The 19,584-nt window shown below is 36.4% G+C and overlaps 1 protein-coding gene across 10 annotated transcripts in view; it reads right to left on the reverse strand.

Moving 5' to 3' along the window:
• Mical-like (MICAL-like protein) overlaps positions 1 to 19,584 on the reverse strand; it is a 321,784-nt gene that overhangs the window by 89,749 nt on the left and 212,451 nt on the right. For 2 of the 10 annotated variants that reach the window (XM_076803833.1, XM_076803832.1), the window contains exon 3: positions 12,315 to 12,368. The exons of the other annotated variants lie outside the window; for them this stretch is intronic. The gene's annotated coding sequence lies outside the window, so the exon portion shown is untranslated. The remainder of the gene's footprint in view (positions 1 to 12,314; positions 12,369 to 19,584) is intronic. 10 annotated transcript variants of the gene reach the window in all.

Genomic DNA, 19,584 nt, shown 5'->3' on the forward strand with positions numbered 1-19,584 from the left:
AAATCAGCGTGAAAAAATCTATGGGAAATGATGTATAGCATGTTAAAAAAAATTTTTTCCACGCGTGGTATTGGAAAAACTAAAATTTTCTTGAATTTGTTCGCGTTTAACGAATTTTCTCGAGGTTAAAAAACGTTCGTCCCACAATCTCTCTATTTTTCCCATATTCTACAACGTTGCAGCTTTCATTTAAAAAAAATTTCATCGCTCTACCTCATTCCTATCGAAAGTTCCTTGATTTTGAATCCGATTTTGTCCAAATTGCCCACTGTGTGGCGCCCTGAAGACGCACGGAAATCTGGCGGTTCTCGCCGCGTCGCACAGTGGTCTAAACAGGCCGAAAACGGCTAAAACCCTAGGAAAGCTCTATTTCGAAAAAATTCTGGATAGAAAGTGCTTTTAATTGTTCTTGGGCACGATAGAAATAAATGAATAAATTACAAAATAAATAATAGATTAATAATAAATAATAAATAATACATTTTACACATAAATTGAATATAAAATAAATTTAAAATGAAATATAATTGAATTTAGATTAAAATTGATAAAAAATAATTCCTTTCCATAAAAAAAAATACTACTTGTTATCGAAATTTACAACAGTAGAGCTTCGACTTGTTCATCAAATGGTAGCTTGTTTTATGTTTTTGGTTCTGAACGAAATTTATTTATGTAAGGGTCAGATGAAACCAAAAGAAAATTAAAACCGTCTTCATTCGTGTTATTTCTTGAGTTTTTGCGAGTGTGATCTCTTCTGTACAGTCGGCAGTCTATTCCTTGCTTCTTGAGCCTCCTCTGTCAGCATGCCTATCGGTAAAATAGCCGCTGAAATGATAGTAGCTCCGTGCCAGAGAACCTTATGTACTGTGTTTGGCATGCTGTACCGCTTATACAATTCAACGTACAAAGTTGCAGTTTCCCGACAGTATTGTCCGAATTTCGATGGATCTATTGCTGCTCCGCTGTTTATTGTATTAAGAATAACGCTGAACCTATGAATTAGATCTTTATCTACACCAGTGATTTCAGCAGTCATGGCTGGATCTTGGAAAAATCTACGGCATGTATTTCCATCATTTGTAGTACCTACTCCTTGTTTGACCACATCGATTTTTAATCCCATACGCTGTTTGAATTTCTTTTGAATATCTTTCTTGACTGCTTCGTGAATCTCTTTAGTTTCTTTATTGGTCCTCCAAACTTTAAAAGTGAGGTTGTAACTTATGTGTAGAATACATTCCATAAATTTTATGCGAGCGTGCAGAGGTGACAGTCCAAGTTGGATAGCTTCTTCATATTCGGCTTCCTCTTTAGAAGATCCGGATTATTCATTTCCGACGGTCTTGCTTTACAGATAGGACAAACTGCCATAGAAGTTGTTTTCGTTACAGCTTCAGAAACCTTACCATCAATCATGGAGAACACCAGTGTGTGACTAACTGTTACCGTTTTATAGCTCAAGTTGATAACAGTATCCTTTAAACTAGCAATTTGTTCTTTAACTATTCTTACTTCCTCCATTATAATATCAGGTGTTCCTTTGGTAAATGTAAGTTGAAGGGGTCTGCAGAATCTGGTAGTCGATGGTCTTGCATTTTTCCAGAGAAGTGAAGTAGTACCCTTGACCATGACACGTAAAGGTACGACTGAAGTCAGAAACATACTCCCATCGTTTGCGTCTTCATTTTCAAATCTTTGTTTGTACTCGCTATGATCAGATAAGCCATCACATCCCCATTTCAAGATCAGCATAAACTTGTCGCTGACAGAGTCCAATTCACTTGGGGAAAGCATTAAAAAACTTCTTTTCACCGTATGGTCCTGCAATGATTGTAAATTCACTCTGGCAGACGTTTCAGAAATGTCAATATTCTCAGGGTAACACTGCTTTTTCGCTGCCAAAATTTCTTCATAACTAGGGAAAATATCAGTCCCTAATTTTGCAGTTTGCTTTTTCACTACACTATAACCGTGTTTTGATAAATCTGCATCAACCATTATGGCCAATGCTCTTTCCGCAGAGAATGAGGAAACTTGATTATTATTTGGTTGTTCTTTTAACGCAGCAATTAATAATTCCTGTGATATAGTTTTACGAACGTTTTTAATTTTATTTTGCCTAGTCCGTTCAGAGCACTCCTCAAAAGGTTTTTGAGGACGATTACTAGCCCTTGCAGAGGAGAGCATGGATTTTTATGTTATGCAATACATGAAAAATCGTCTACGTTTTCCTTAAAGGTAATAGTAAATGTCTGTTCAACCCAATCTTTAAATTTCTTATAAAACGTACGTTTATTCCGACCAGTCTGTTGCCATCTTCTAGCGAAATGAGGTACAAACATTTGGTCAAGGTACCTACGTAATTCCTCTATACGCGAATTGGTCAGGAGATGGGCGTTGTTGTTGTGAGATTTTATTTTTTCAACGCATTTTTCTAAATCACGATCACACTCCAAAAGGCACTGCACCAATTCGTGATTCGCGCACCGGAACATTTTGTTAAAAAATGACGAGAAGCAGTAAAGAACCATAAACACCCAGATGAAAAAACAGTTGTTTATGTCGCCCAGAAATACTGTTGCGTGGCAACATAGACGCGTCCTAAACAAAACACTACAGATTGGCGGCAGCAGTGCATTTAGTGAAATCAACTCGCCATTTATCGGTGACGACACAACGTTTTTCACCGACAGTTCATGAGATAAAACGCGAAGCCGCAGGTTGCCGCAGTTGAATTTTGGATTTATTATTTACTTAGTCATCTACAAACGTGTTTTTAGCATTCGCACGTTGGCGCACATTGGCGCAAGAGAGATATCTATTTTTAAAACTTCATTAACGTTGCTCTTTTCCACGTTTAATGGCATTACATGTAAAACTGTTCGATGAAATTAAAAATAAATAGTTTCCGCAATTGTTTCCGAGTCTTAGGATTCGAAGTAAGCCAGTAAAAAAAATATTTTTCGTATTTCTATTTTTACAGGCGCATACATTTTCTTCAAACATGCACTTGAATTCATTCTGAAACCTAGGTATGCTTAACATGGCCGAATCTAATTCATTTTTATGGAATTGCCGAATTTGGTTCATCCTTGAAACGTTTTGATTTACTCCCCTACTAGTCAAAAATATAACAAATTTGATTTTAGAAGACAGTTGAAAATATGGAGTTTTAGCCGCTCTCAGACCACTGTGCGTCGAGTTGAAGAGCCCTCGACTCGTGGACCAAATTGCCTCGAGTCGGGTGGTCGAAGTGCTTAACAATTGGTGTCCAATTTCAAGGCATCGCGTGGCGTATCGTGCGTAACGTGTGAATGGCAAGGGTTTGGACTGAGTGTTTAGACTGAGTGATAAATATCGAGAATGATGTCGAAGAATGACATAAGACAGTCGAGCGCGATGCAGCGGGTGTTTGTGATTATGGGTTCAAGACCGAACGAGAGTTGGGGACTCTAAAGTTGGGGACTTTTAAGTGAACGTCTGAAGAGCGTTTCGCAGAAAAACCGAATGAGTCTAAAAGTGCCACACTGAGAATCGTAGCCAAAGTATCTTAGAATCAATAATAAATACATATTGTTACGAGTATAGATATGTTACGATATCGAGACATCGCGCCGAATGGTCTTCAATGCCGCCTCGTCTTAGTGACGACGATACAACGGAGACATGAGAGGCGGTTGACGAACGTCGCTGAGGGAAGACACAAAGCTGAGTACTCCTCCTCTATTTAATAAAAGTTTATTGGTATTCCACACGTTTTGTTCTTTGAAGATGCCCCGAACCCGTAACAATATTATCATTAATCACATCTACCACCAATAGTATTATCCCTACATTATAATACCGTAATTTCATTTGTTTTTCAATATTTAACTATGTTCCACCAATCTGAACATCTTGAAACTTTTGTATATATTAAATAGGTAATAGAATATTGTTCTTGAATTTTTTGGAAGTGGTCACTCGAAAGGTTGCTTGCAACCCCCACCCCTAAAAAATTCAATGATTTTTTTCTACCCTTAATAATTTTATCACAATTCTGAAAAAATATATGATATGAAGGAGGTAAGTTCGAATATTTTCGTTTTTCTTCCATCTGAATATCTTAATTAACAACCGAGAAAAAAACGTTACAGTTAAGGGTATTTACCTTCATATTATCCTTAAATGAAGGGTTAGCGATTTAAAAGGCTATAGGCGGTTTTGGGGGTCAAATCTGCCCTGGAAGGGATTTTATTCCAATTTGCGCCATTCGATAGCCTACCAAAAAAGATACCTTTCAACCAAGTTTTAGCCCTATAGCTCATCTGTGAGGGTAGTTATAGAGGAAAAACGAAAATCCAGTTTTGGCCCATTTTCCCCATTTAATGACAATTTAAAATTCTGAAAAAAATCTGACACATTTCTGATACCAAACCGCATACTTTGAATCGTTTTCAGATTTTTCCGTTGCAAACTCTGGCTGTAAAAATCGAAAAACACGAAAAAAATCGAAAAAATGCAGATTTCATATGGAAATCGAAGAGACACTAGAACAGAATTAATTTAGAAATGAGATATTGTCCTAAGTATTATGCTCAATTTTTTTCAAATTCCTGCGATTGGTGCGTCATAGTAGGAAAAAATAAAAACCACTTTTTTCGGCGTTTTTTCCGTGAAAAACTAAGTTATAATTATCGTAAAAATATATTATGTAATATTAAACATCCCTAAGTTCAGAGAAACATCGTCCAGACTTTAAAAATTGCGTAATACAAAAAACGACAATTATACTGCGCATGATATATCCCAATATTTCGAAGGTATTTCCAACGGCGCCGTTTGGTGCAGTAGCTATGGTCTCCGACTGCGGAACCGCTGAAGACTTTTTGGACCAGGTTTGAATCCTGCCCCGGTCCAATTGTTTTTTTCTTTAATCAGATGTTTTTTCGATTTCTAACCGTATGATTGTTGTTACGCTGTTGTAGAAACATTTTTTAACTATGTTTAAACTATTTTTTAATAATTTTCCGGAAAAATATTTTTGGAGTACTTTCGGCCTTTAGTCATCTACGGGCTGTATTATTACTTATCTACTTAACATTTTTTTACATGGAATAAGGGATTGATTATTTTTGTGACAGAAAATATATACATGAAGTATTATTAGGAATACTTATCTGTAATAATTATAGGTGGATTGGTGTGCAGTGAAATCATGTATGGCGTTTACTGTCTTCGTCGCTATCTTCGTCAATTGTCGGTGTTATTTGGTCGTTATTGAAAATTCTGGTGAGCAACTCTGCTACCCGAACTATGTCTGTGTCGTATCGAGCATAAGATAAATAATAAATGATAGCAGCTACATCTGAGCAACATCCAATAGTGCGATTACCATTGGCACATTCACAACAATACCGTTTTATACCGGAATGACCAGTTGAGTTTGGTATATAATCTATGTAGCATTTGTACGTTTTGCGGTTGATATGTCGCGATTTTACTTCGAATTTTACAATATTATTATTTTCTATTAAATAACGGACATTAATTTTATGATCGTGTTCATCCATTATCTCGGCCAAATACGAAACAGCTTGAGATAATTGGTATGATCCCGTGAAAAGTATCTTCAAATCGTCTTCTGTCATTTCCGGAAAATCAAAAATATCGGTGGAAGATATGTTTTTAAACGGCGTTTTTCTGCGACAGCTGCCCGTTGCTTGTAAAAGATATAATAAAAAACAGCAAAGACTATTGGAACACTTCAATAAAGCAATGTCCACGGCTCAATTGTTTCAGTTCCAAAGTCCTGAATCGAAAATGTCCTTCATCAGGAATTTTTCCAGACAACAATGGTTATAGTTGTCCGAAGCATAAACCTCGTTTTCATAATATCCCTAATAATATTTTTACTTGACAGAAACAGATACAACAATACCTCCCGATCCCAATATAACACTAGATTTATTATTAACAATAAGTAATGTACCGACTAAAGATAAAAGATTTAATAGACAAGTCGATGCACTTATTCCATGTAAAAAAATGTTAAGTAGATAAGTAATAATACAGCCCGTAGATGACTAAAGGCCGAAAGTACTCCAAAAATATTTTTCCGGAAAATTATTAAAAAATAGTTTAAACATAGTTAAAAAATGTTTCTACAACAGCGTAACAACAATCATACGGTTAGAAATCGAAAAAACATCTGATTAAAGAAAAAAACAATTGGACCGGGGCAGGATTCAAACCTGGTCCAAAAAGTCTTCAGCGGTTCCGCAGTCGGAGACCATAGCTACTGCACCAAACGGCGCCGTTGGAAATACCTTCGAAATATTGGGATATATCATGCGCAGTATAATTGTCGTTTTTTGTATTACGCAATTTTTAAAGTCTGGACGATGTTTCTCTGAACTTAGGGATGTTTAATATTACATAATATATTTTTACGATAATTATAACTTAGTTTTTCACGGAAAAAACGCCGAAAAAAGTGGTTTTTATTTTTTCCTACTATGACGCACCAATCGCAGGAATTTGAAAAAATTGAGCATAATACTTAGGACAATATCTCATTTCTAAATTAATTCTGTTCTAGTGTCTCTTCGATTTCCATATGAAATCTGCATTTTTTCGATTTTTTTCGTGTTTTTCGATTTTTACAGCCAGAGTTTGCAACGGAAAAATCTGAAAACGATTCAAAGTATGCGGTTTGGTATCAGAAATGTGTCAGATTTTTTTCAGAATTTTAAATTATCATTAAATGGGGAAAATGGGCCAAAAACTGGATTTTCGTTTTTCCTCTATAACTACCCTCACAGATGAGCTATAGGGCTAAAACTTGGTTGAAAGGTATCTTTTTTGGTAGGCTATCGAATGGCGCAAGTTGGAATAAAATCCCTTCCAGGGCAGATTTGACCCCCAAAACCGGCTATAGCCTTTTGGGGGATTATCTTTCAACCTAAAACCATTGTTTTCCACACAATACCGATAAAAATCGTGGCCGGGGCCGCTGGACCATTCTTATCCTGCTTAGGCCCTTTGATCGTGGATTGACCCATTCGCAAAATTTATTAGCCTAGTTATTAGTCTTTAATAACAGATTGTGGGCCCAGTGAAAAAGTAAAATTCTTTCCCTTATGGTACCAAAAATTTCGCACTCCTTTTTTACAATCCTGTAAATTTTGACGAGAAAACTCCAAAAAAAGTTTTAAAGTGCGGAGATCACTCGTTCAAAAGTTATACAGTTATACAGTTAAGTGATTTTATACGTTTTTGACAGTTAAAGGCGTCGCCATATTATTATGTACTCGGCGTCGCGCGTCGTCTAATGAGTCGGGCCGCTATGTGGCTCCGCAAGCACGTATGTGATGTCGATAACATAGATCAGGCACGGGATTTAACTGGCCCGATCCGAAGCTTTTACAAAGGTTACGTCCTTTAGACCGTAACGATATAAGTTCTCGAGCCACCTCAGGCCCGTACTATATGAGGTACTATTGTCAATGTGTGCCCCTATAAGGGGGTGCCTTACATGATTATTTTTTTTAATAAAATCTATGTTGTTTTAAAATTTTTTTAAATGTTAACTAAATTTAATGTCAAAATTAATTTTATGTTAAATATTTTAAATAAGCTAGTATGAAAATAAGTTTAAAACACGTGCCAGTGCGAATGAGGCTTCCATTCTCCAAATTACAGAGGAAATAAAATTTGAACCGCGCGCCACCACATAACTTGGCCAATCAGAGAGTGGGCAAATCGACTTGAGTCGACTGGCACGCCACCAGCGGGAGAACGAACATCAGTAACGAATGGTGGTGCAGCGAACACAGTAAAGTTTTACTTTTCGAAGTAAAACCAAAATGTGTACAGTGAACTCTGCCCTCACATTAACATTTTCAAATTCAAAATTGTATTTATTTGAGTAAGTAAAATTGTATTTTGTTGTATTAGTGTGTGTCACCTGAAATTATATGAATTTTTCAAATGTTTTATAAATAATTTTTTTGTTATAATAAAATGAGTGAAGGGCATGATGGAAAAATCGAGTAAACTATCTGGCTCTCAATGCCAAAGAAGAAAAACCGAAAAAGAACTTCAAATGAACAAGCAAAAATTGCAAGCAATTACTTGGATTTTTTAAAACAAATATCGGTGAACCAACAGAAAACGAAAGCATACCAGATGATACAATAAATAAAGAAATTAATGAAGATGAACACTGAGAGAGGGACACAGATGAGCACTTCACGAAGAGACTGAAGAGATGGAAGAAGAAATGAAAACTTTTCATACAGAAAAACAAAGTCTGATTAATAAGATTGATACTTATGTAGGTGATAGAAAATGTATGTCAATTGAAGATGAATTTATAAATAATAAGGATAATGATAATGAAATTGAAATCTTTACTGTTAGTGATCCTGCAACTCGGCCACAAAATATAAGTAACAAACTCAAAAAAATTATAATAGAATAGGGTCCTACTCAGATTAAAAATTATTTGTATCCAATTAGTGAAAATGGTAGAAAATTTAGCGATAGTTATTATTATACAAAATTAAGTAACAATGAACTAGTTTTGCGTACATGGCTTGTGTATTCAGTGAAACATTGTAACGGTTACGTCAGATGCGCGAGACTTCCCCCCACCGACTGCCATGCTTACCTCCACCCCACTCTCGCTCGCCAGCGAGAGCACTCCAGAGAGGATTTTGGAAAATATAACCACTTTTTACCAGCACCACCCGAGTCGTTATGTTTCCCTCGCGGCCCCCGAATTTCTTCTCTGGCCTCTCGGGCCTTTTCCAGGTGGCCTTGCGAGAGCGCGTTGACAGTTCCCTGCTATGCATGGCACAAAAAAAAATGTTTTTAGGAGCTCCACAGCTCCTTAGATAAACTATCCGTATCTCTCCTTTACAACACCATGGAAATAGGAAACGTTCCTGGCACTTAGTGAAACAGCATCGCACATCCTTATATGTATTTTATCATACGTAAATTATACATATAAAATTCTTCTTAAATAATTTATCATGTTGTTCGGTTGTGGATTTCAGAAGCGATACGCGGACAATTGTTCCACCCAAGGTTGTAAATCTTGGGCCCGGTTGGATCGCGGACGCGTCACTCCCGATACCGCCGATGTTTACTGTCCGCCAAATTAATATTGAACAGCCGTTTCAATATTTGAATGATTGGATTGATTCGGAAGCGCGTTTCATCCCAGACCTGCTAGAGGATTCGTCAGTAAGGCTGATCTAGCAGGCCCTGCCTTAGACGCGTCGGTTCTCGTATCGTGTGATTTGTTGTGTGCGATTGCGAGATCGTTTCAAGTCGGATCTTGACTGTCTAAGATCCGTTTTCGACTAGCGTTGGATATCGGCCGATGCGATCCGTAACTAGACATCCGTGTGAATAGTGTTGGATATCGGCCGAAGAATGAAATATTACTAAATCATAACTTAATATGAATAAATTATTGGCAATTGTAATTCATGAGATAGGTACCACCTAATTATTACCAAATGATTTTTTGAAACAAAAAATTGTTCCACGTAGATAAATTTTCACTTAATCATAACTATAATGTTTATCGAATACGGTGCTGTAAAAATTTTAATATACCTACTCACATCAGAAAAGTTATAACATTTTTATCATGAGCCTACATAAGAAACAGGATCTACTTTTCCTATCAAATGTCAAATATAAAATTGGAAATTCCAAATTAAAAAAAAAAGAGATAAATACCTGTATTATAAGAATCCATACTAAATTTCAATAGATAGTAAATAAATTTCGATAGATAAATTTTATACCAAATTTCTGACTTGAAAATTTCAAATGTTTACAAAACAAACGAAACTCAAAACCTTCCGATTTACCGACCAACCGTATTTTTAAAACAACGAAAATGAAAAGATTTAACAACTCAACAAATAATAAAAACTTAAGCAAAGATACAGATTAATTCATTTTATTTGTTTTTTTTTACCTACAACATTTTAAAAAATTTATTGTTTCACGACCAAGAATATAAAACTCGCTCATTCAAACATACATCGAATTTCAAGGTCACCATTTTGAACGCTTAAATTAAAAATACATGTGAATTATGGCAACTTAATCGAGAATTGTTCAATCGATTTCCAGGAGTAAATTATTTCCCACTGTAGTCTACCTTCAACGTCCTTAATTGACGTTAAACCATAGATATTCACGTCTTGAAGTAACAGAACATTTTACTTATTTTTAAAACATAATGTGGATCTCCATAATTTCCCCACAACCTACAAAACAAACTTTTGACATTAGGTTGTCGTGCCGCCTACACCAGTAAGTGTAGTCTGATACATTGGTATGTATTATCGCTTGTAACCACAAAGTTATACAGATAACAGCGTTCTTAGTGCATCACCCTCTACACCAGAGGTCAACAAGAACTGCACACTTTGGCTGGTTTTCGGGGGCTACGCCCACGCCGCGTGTCCCGGCCGCGCGTCCGGCTCCCAGTGGCTGCACTAGTGTTTTCGAGCCAGCTCAGGCGCGTAGACCTATTCCACTATGTCGCATGATTCGTTCTCCAAAATGCGGAACATTAAAACGGAAATGCGCACCCGGTTAAATGATTCTTCTTTATGCTCTGCGATGCGAGCAGCGGCGTCCAACCTTTCATTCGATATTTCTAATTTACCAAGCACGTCTAAACATCCACGAAGAAGTTTTCCACATCTGAATAAAATTTTTTGAACAAGTTTATTTTTTAAATTTATTTTCCAAAATTATCGACATAGTGAGATAGGCCTACAAGGGCCAACGACAAAAAAAAAACGCATTGACAATTGTTACGGGAACGGAAACTTTGAAAATGAGCAATGGATTCAACGTAACGGAAAACTAGAATACAAGAAAATTTTAATCTACAATTCAATTAAAATGTAATTTCACTTTATTAACAGTAAGTTTATCAGAATATCGAAAACTATTGTAAAGTATGTCGCAATAAAGAAATATAAGAAAAGGATCGATGACGGAGAGCACTTTAATTGTGTAATAAACAGCTGTGTGGTTTTAAAGCGAGAGAGCGAACCATCGCCTCTCTCTCTCTCTCTCTCTCTCTCTCTCTCTCTATTTTATTGTCTCGCTTCTTCTGGAACGTTCGACACATACCGGTGTTTCTGGTTGATGAGTCGAGAGCATTCTAGAAAGATCGAGAGCGAGTTTCGACCAATCACGCGTTTTATTGGTTGCCCGCGCGAACTTCGGCGACGTTGATTGGTCGCGCCCTTGGCGGGATCGCGTTGAGCTACCGGAGCAATATAGCGCTTACGCGCGTCAGTCTTTAACAACAATAATACCTCCGCAGTAATATGGGCACCTATTGATACGGGTGCCATCCTAATGCGTCACGCGCAGTTCATATGGCACGCGCCTGACCTGGCTCGAAAACTACAGTCGTAACGGGGAGTGAGACGCGCGGCCGGGAAAAGGGGGCGTAGCCCTCGAAAACCGGTCAAAGTGTGCAGTTCTTGCCGACTTCTGCTCTACACAAGTGTTTGAAAAAAGGAATGGAGAGAAAGGGCGAAAGGGCGGGATGACGATAAAAAATACAAGAAAAAAGAAAGAAAAAGAGAGCGAAAGAAACACAGGAGCACAGAAACTTCCCACCCAGCCAAACCTGATTCGAACAAATTGTAATCAATGTTTGCGAACAAAAGGCTGTCATTTTGGTGCCAAGACCATGCTTGGGGCAGAATTTGGTCCCTACTTGTTATTAGTTTGCCACCAACAGTTGTCGACAAATCCCGAGGCTAATGCAGAAGTAGATGGCTCAATATTTGAGTACAAAGTTTGCAGGCGCAATTCCATGCCAAATCGAGGCCAAATCTTGCCCTCTTCACGAAGGCAGGTCGGTCGAACTGAGAGTGGACCTAATCTTGCTCTAAGAGTAAATATCGGGCAAAATCAGAGTAGACCTTGTTATAGGAGGTTCTAAATTATATAGTGTTAAGTTTTGTGGCGTCGCGTTTGGCGCAGGAAAGAAGCCTCGGCGTAGGATGCTTTTCTTTTTCGTTGAAGGGCACAGCGTGTGCGGCCAAACTCGAGGGAGGCAATAAAAGTGACAATTACCAGAGTTTAGTATGTTATTAACATATTGTTTGTAATAAATAACAAACGCTATTACTTATAATTATACTTTGCAAGAATACAGAATAGTGTTATAGTTCGAAATCAATAGATGCCGAAGCATAAGAGTATTTAAAGATAGGATGCTTACTACAGATTTTAAACATGCAAAGCAATAAACGACAAAGCAAAATTACCTTCTAGCAGAATATTTCAGGTTTATATTGCCCCATTAAGTCCAAGCTTTCCTCCTGGAGAATAAAAATATATCGTAAGACAAATAAAAAGTATCTACAGCGTGAAAGTTAAATCTTTCCTTTTCTCAGACGGACATCGTAGAAGTTATTGTACAGGGAGTCCTATTTTAATCTATAAATGCGAATTACTGGTAAACTACTCTTTATAGAAAGAATGATTCAAATGTAGTATAATTAATTTGCCTATAGATGGACACGTAGAGGTCGTATGAAAGTGACATACGTTTTCTTAAATCGAAGTATAATAATTAAATCATTAAATTAATATGTAATTCACTAATCGACACAACTAATGATTTCCTACAACATTGTACTAAAATAAGCTATTTGTGTTAATAAATCATTAGTTTAGGAGATATTTGAATCTTAGCATTGCTAAATAAATGGTAGTAATGAAAAAACATATTTGTATCTAGATTGTAGAGTGTTACAATCTAGATTTGATACATGAGATTTATTTTAATCATAAAAATTTATAATTAAAATATCCTGGGTTAAGAACCACTGGCATTCTAAAATTCGCTCTTGATCATGTTGTACGTTATCGTTCATATAATATTTATGTATTAATATACATATATAGTTCGTGTCTCCTCACTAAATTTTGTTCATACAAGTAACGGTGTTCTTGCATTAAAACCCTAACAATGGTTATGGGCCCAGGGAACGTGTAAAAGTAAAATACAGGGTGGCCCACATAACTCTGAACAGCTCAATATCTCGAAAACTATGCCATCGATTTTAAAGTTCTTAGTCTTAAATTGCATGTAACTGAAGGGCCTTTCTGACTACATAAACGTCAAGTGGCCTCCCTTCTCTTTTAACGGGGGAGGGGAGGTACCTTTATAATTTTAAATGGAACCCCCTATAAAATGTTACATATTTAGATTCTACAGGAAAAAACAAGTCAATTTTGTCTGAAACATTTTTTTGTCAGTTACTTCCATGATGAGATATAACAGTTTGAAGTTTCGAGTTGTAGGTACTTGAAGCGCTCGGAAATAGCGTTATGGAATTATACGCGCTTGAGTCCTTTGCTTATTCATGAAGAAACACAAACAATAATATTTACAATTCTTGAGTTTGACTCACTTATCTATGAAAACGTATTCAGTTTAGAGCTGTTATTCAAGCAGTAACATTGTGATTATGGCTACTTTTGACACAGAAGTGAATATGTTATTAACGTTAGGTGAATGCCAAAAAAATTATCGGCGTGCAGCAGTGATGTTTTTTGAACGTTATGGGATCAAAAAATGTCATGCAACATTTCATAATTTAGAAAAGCGGCTTCGCGAGCACGGTGAATTGTGTAAAAAAACTCGCAATAAACCTAAAGCTGTCACTAATGAAAATAATAGTGCCAGTATTCTTGCTGCAATTACATTAAATCCTCATATTAGTCAATGTACACTTGCACAAACATCACATATTAGTCGTTCATCAATTCAACGAATTTTGAAACGGCAAAAGTATCATCCATATCACATGGTTTTATCACAAGAGCTTTCGATAGCAGATTACGATCACCGCGTAAGATTTTGTGAGTGGCTGCAGGGTGTTGTGGAAAATGACTTTTTGTGCAAAATACTTTTTTCCGATGAGGCCACTTTTATGAATTCAGGGCATGTAAATAGACATAATCTGCATTATTGGGCCGTGGAAAACCCAAATTGGATGCGATGTGTTCCCTTTCAACATCGATGGTCTTTAAATGTTTGGTGTGGCCTAATAGGAGATTTTGTGATTGGACCTTATTTTTTTCAAGAAACTGTAACATCTGCAAGTTATTGTGATTTCTTAAAAAATCATTTGCCTGCGCTTTTGGAAGATGTGCCACTGCACGTTAGAAGAGAAATGTGGTTCCAACAAGACGGCACTCCTCCACATTTTGCAATCATCACCAGGCAATTTTTGAACGAAAAATTTGGGAACAAATGGATAGGTCGTGGGGGACCTCGTCAATGGCCTCCTCGATCCCCCGATCTAACACCATTAGATTTTTTCTTATGGGGATATGTGAAGGACAAAGTTATGTTTGAACCACCGACGATAAAAGAGGATATGAAACAAAGAATACGTGACGCTTGCGCTTCAGTGACTCCCGAAATGTTAAAAAATGTTAGAACAACTTTGATGTTTCGAGTAAATAAATGTTTACAAGCCCGTGGTGGAAATTTTGAACATTTAATATAAAGTAAATTTTATTTCTTCACGAATAAGCAAAGGACTCAAGCGCGTATAATTCCATAACGCTATTTCCGAGCGCTTCAAGTACCTACAACTCGAAACTTCAAACTGTTATATCTCATCATGGAAGTAACTGACAAAAAAATGTTTCAGACAAAATTGACTTGTTTTTTCCTGTAGAATCTAAATATGTAACATTTTATAGGGGGTTCCATTTAAAATTATAAAGGTACCTCCCCTCCCCCGTTAAAAGGGAAGGGAGGCCACTTGACGTTTATGTAGTCAGAAAGGCCCTTCAGTTCCATCCAATTTAAGACTAAGAACTTTAAAATCGATGGCATAGTTTTTTTTCGAGATATTGAGCTGTTCAGAGTTATGTGGGCCACCCTATACAACATATAAAGTCCACGTGTTCAGTGCAAGATAGAAATGGAACCGCAAAGTGGATTAACAGGAGAACAAATGTATAACAGAAGTGAATTGTAGATAACAAAATTATTTGATAGAAATTATTGCACATGGAGAATAGAAATGAAATGGCTATTACGGACTGATCTGGCTATTATACTGTTCCAAATGCAGACGCTACAGAATTAGAAAGAAAGACATTCGCGATCAACGACAATAAAGCTATTGCAGCGATTGAACTAAGCACAGAACCTGCACAACAGATTCACATTGAAGACAGTGCAACTGCACGAGACGCTTGGAAATCTCTCGAACAAGTACACCATCCGAAATCTAGAGTAAGAATCCTTCAACTTAAAAGAGAATTCCATCATTTACAGATGAAAACTGATGAATCCATGTCGTCATACATACCACGAGCAAAGATTGTAGCGAATAACCTAATGGAGGTAGGAGCAGAGGTTGACGCGTTAACTGCCACATATCATTTCCAGAGATTCTTACCAAATCAGAGTAATTTATCTAATGAAAGCGAAACTATAAATTATAAATGTATTATAGGTGATGTTGTTTTTGTTGTAAAGAATAGTCGATACCTACATTACCGACCGTATGAAGATATAGGTGAGTGAGAGATTTGTAGGTGGGGCGTACAAGGGAGAGAGCTGTGAGTTGGTTGAAATGTACGTACGAGTGAAGTAAGAGATCTGTGAGATGGCTGAGTTGGTTTATAGTGTGACTGAAGAATATTAAACTGAGCATATTATTTAATATACATATATGAAGTGTATATTATAAAGTAAGAGGTTTCTTTATTCTCACTACCTGATAAATTTATAACAGTTTTAACCCTTTTGAATTCTAAAGATTTTAATAAAATTCGGTTTATCTGGATATGTCACAATAAAAATGAATGTCTAAACCTGGTCAAAAATCACTGTCAGTCATATATGACTGACATGGCAATTAACGTGTTAAAGACGAAGATTGCTTGCCCGATGACAAATTCACGCCCGCAGAAATCAAAAGAATTTTATTACCAGAGTACGATAGAAGGGTATCTAGACAAGAGGATGAAGGAAGTATGTGGAAGATGTGTGGATTCTAGACAGTGGAAGATAGACATAGACCAGGTGCAATATTACACGCAAAAGATGTTGGTAGCGTGACGCTCAAGACGTATGTCGGAAATGAAGCAAAAGGTGTCGTGTTAAATAACGTATATTTCGTACCAAACCTCAGAAAGAATTTGATGTCGATTTCTCAAATAGAAAAGAGAAATAAGGAATTAGTATTCAAAGAAGGGCAAGTCAAAATATGAAATACCTAAACGGAAGAGGTCATGTACGAGGCGCACAGGAAGAACAACCTGTACATAATGAATGTTGAAGTACAAACATCATTCGATGATGCAGTAGAGCTAAATAGTTTGAGCAATGAAGACCAAGCGATATGGAATCAACGTTTTTGTCATATCAGCAACGATGCAATTAAAGTATTGTCAAACAGATCATGTCATAGGATTAAACAACACCAAGTTGGATAAGTACACGTGTGATGCCTGTAATATAGGTAAAGCACCCAGAAGCGGTTGTAAGAAATTAAAGGTAAGACAAACCAAAGACATAGGCGAATTAATACATTCAGACGTTTGCGGCCTGCTACCGGTTCCATCAATTTGTGGAAGTAGGTATTTTATATCATTCACGGATGATTTTTCAAGAATGGTTTTAGTAAGATGTGTAAAAACAAAATACGGAGTGAAAGACGTTATGAAAGATTTTATAGAAAAAATGGAACGTGAAACTGGGAAAAGAGTAAAACGATTCCGTACTGACAATGGATTAGAATAATGCAATAAGGAATTAACCGCATATTGTGACCATTTAGGAATAAAACATGAGAGATCCAATGTAAAGACGCCACAAATGGCGTTAAAATCTTCAGGACTACCCCAAAGATTTTGGGCGGAAGCGGTCATTACGGCCGGCTACATCAATAACAGAACTAGTCATTCTGCAACAAAAGGTGAAGTATCCTTGACAATATTGACGGTCCGAAAACCCAGTGTACATCATTTGAAGGTTCACGGTTGTTTGGCATACCTAATCATACCATACCGTTTGCCATACCTTGTTTGTCTACCTAATCACGGCCGTAAGAAGTTGGATGACAAGGCGATTGAGTGCATATTCGTGGATTATGCTTCTCAAACACGCGGTTATAGGCTATGGTGTCCACTCAAGCAAGACGTTATTACTACAAAACACGTAAGATTTGCTGAAGACAAAATGGGCTACAAGTAGATATACAAAAAGGATCCTGAAAATTACTTTATCACGCAACACGCAAAACCGCAAACAACTAGATACGCAAGAGAAAGAGAGAGATATCGTCGAATTTCAATAAAATGAAATTGCAAATATGCAACAACCCTCCCTGTACCCTGGTGTGCACCTTTCTACTCCTAGTACCCACTTTAAGTATCTTTCCTGCATCCTTTCCATACTTTCCCTCTCCTTCCACCCCCATATTTCCACTCCATAACTCATCACCGACCAAACTAACTTGTCGAACAACCAAATCCTCCTACCCCAGTCCTTTCCAAATCTCCTCTTCCCTATTCCCCATACTTGTCCCATTACCGTCGCCTCCTTCCTTACCCTTTCCGCCACATGCTCTTCCTGACCTCCATCCCTCTTTATTACATACTCTAGATACCTATATTGACTGACCTCAATTATTAAATATTTAATTACTTTAACAGAATTTTTTTTAATTAAAAGTGTATAATTAAATATAATTTAATATTTTGATTCCATATATATAGTTACATATTTTGATTCTAATCATTTTAGAATCAAAATAATTCTATTTATTGTTTACTTTATTCATTATTAGACACATTTAAATTGCTTTTCCTTTGCTCGTTTTTCGTTCTCTTTCCTTTTCTATTTCTTTTTCTTTCTAATTGTAACTATCGTTTTTCCTCAATTAAAATCTTTTTGTGTTTCAGATTCTCTTCTCTTTTCAATTGTAATTGCTTCGTTTCTCTTTTTTTATTCTTCAATTAAATTCTTTTTGTGTTTCAGATCCTTCCTCCTCTCTTTTTAATTGTAATTGCTTTCTTTCTTTTTGTTTCTTCAATTAAAATCTTTTTGTGTTTCAGATCTTCTTCTCTTTTTAATTTTAGTTTTTCTTTTGTTGCTCTCTGTATTCTAGTCTCCTTTCTTTTTTGCTTTTCATGCTCAACTATATCTTTTTCGTCTTCTTTTTTTTGTAAAAAGAGCTATCCATTCATCGGAAGTGGCCACGCATGGAACTTTCTCTGTGCTCTTTTTTCTCGAATTTGATTTGATAGTTTTTGGGGGCCATAAAAGACAATTTGTAAAAGCAGAATATATATCTTTTTTATTATTATTTACATCTGAAAATTTTTCAGTAAATGGAGGTTCACGAAGCTCGTCAGCTATTTCTATTGCAAGATCTGAAAGTGAAGTACTTATGCAAGTCAAGTAAATGTATGTACATACTTACATGTATAAAGATACATACTGTTTTCAAGGACCTTACAACTGTCTTCATTATAATCAAGATGGGAAATATTTTGTACCTTTGTGATTTGTATATTTTCTTGTATTTCAAGTACTTGTAATTCTTCTTGGTTTATTATGGGAATATTGTCTATTGCTTCGCTGTTGCTTATGTCTAGCTTATTTTCGCCTTCATGTACATTTTTTTCTAATTGCTCTTCCACGAAGTCTAAATGCTTCTGATATTGTGTCTTATCATGATTAAAGTCAGTATTTGTATTAACAGTTCCCATTGATGGAAAGTTTGATTGATCGCATGGTGTAGGAAACTTATCATAATTTATAGCATCCCCTGAGAACGGATACAAACTACAGCTATTTTCAATGTATGAGCAAAATTATCCTTAGTTAATTGTTCAGTTATGCAGATCAATTGCTCCACTTATCCACCACATGTTTCCATGCCTTTTTTAATGGGTGAAAAGCTGCTACATCTAATGGCTGCAGAATATGTGTAGCATTTGGATATAACGCTATCAATTCAATGCCATGGTGCCAACAATAATTTGGTAGTGGAAGTGTTAGGTGGAATGAGTGTCCATCTACATACAAAATAACTGGACGTTGAATGTTATTGTTATCTAGCCAACGAGAAAATGTACTAATAAAAACGTTCTGAGCTCACCCACCCACAATCTGTAATACCTGCCATCCATCCGTTTGGCAAGTTCTCTCTAATTTTTTTTGGCATGCGTTCTTACCAATACAAAACTAATGGTGGTACTAGGTCTCGTCTAGCAATAACTGTAAATAATACAGTGAGGCTTTCTTTGTCACTGTTATTGGTAATTTTGTACACTGTTTTTGAGCCTCTTTTGGCTATAACTTGTTCGGCCTTTCATCACAATTGAAAACTCTTCTATATTCATTAATTAATTTTTATTCAAATGCAGAGCCACTTCACTGAACCATTTTCGCAATATGCTTTCTGTGACAGATGCACATCTGCTCGTTAACTTTTGAGCGACTCTGCATGAAAGTTCAGGATGCCTACGAAAGAATGCTTCGTACCAATCCCT

The sequence above is a fragment of the Halictus rubicundus genome, unplaced genomic scaffold (genome assembly GCF_050948215.1).
Source record: "Halictus rubicundus isolate RS-2024b unplaced genomic scaffold, iyHalRubi1_principal scaffold0028, whole genome shotgun sequence".
In the NCBI taxonomy this organism is placed as follows: Eukaryota; Metazoa; Arthropoda; class Insecta; order Hymenoptera; family Halictidae; genus Halictus; species Halictus rubicundus.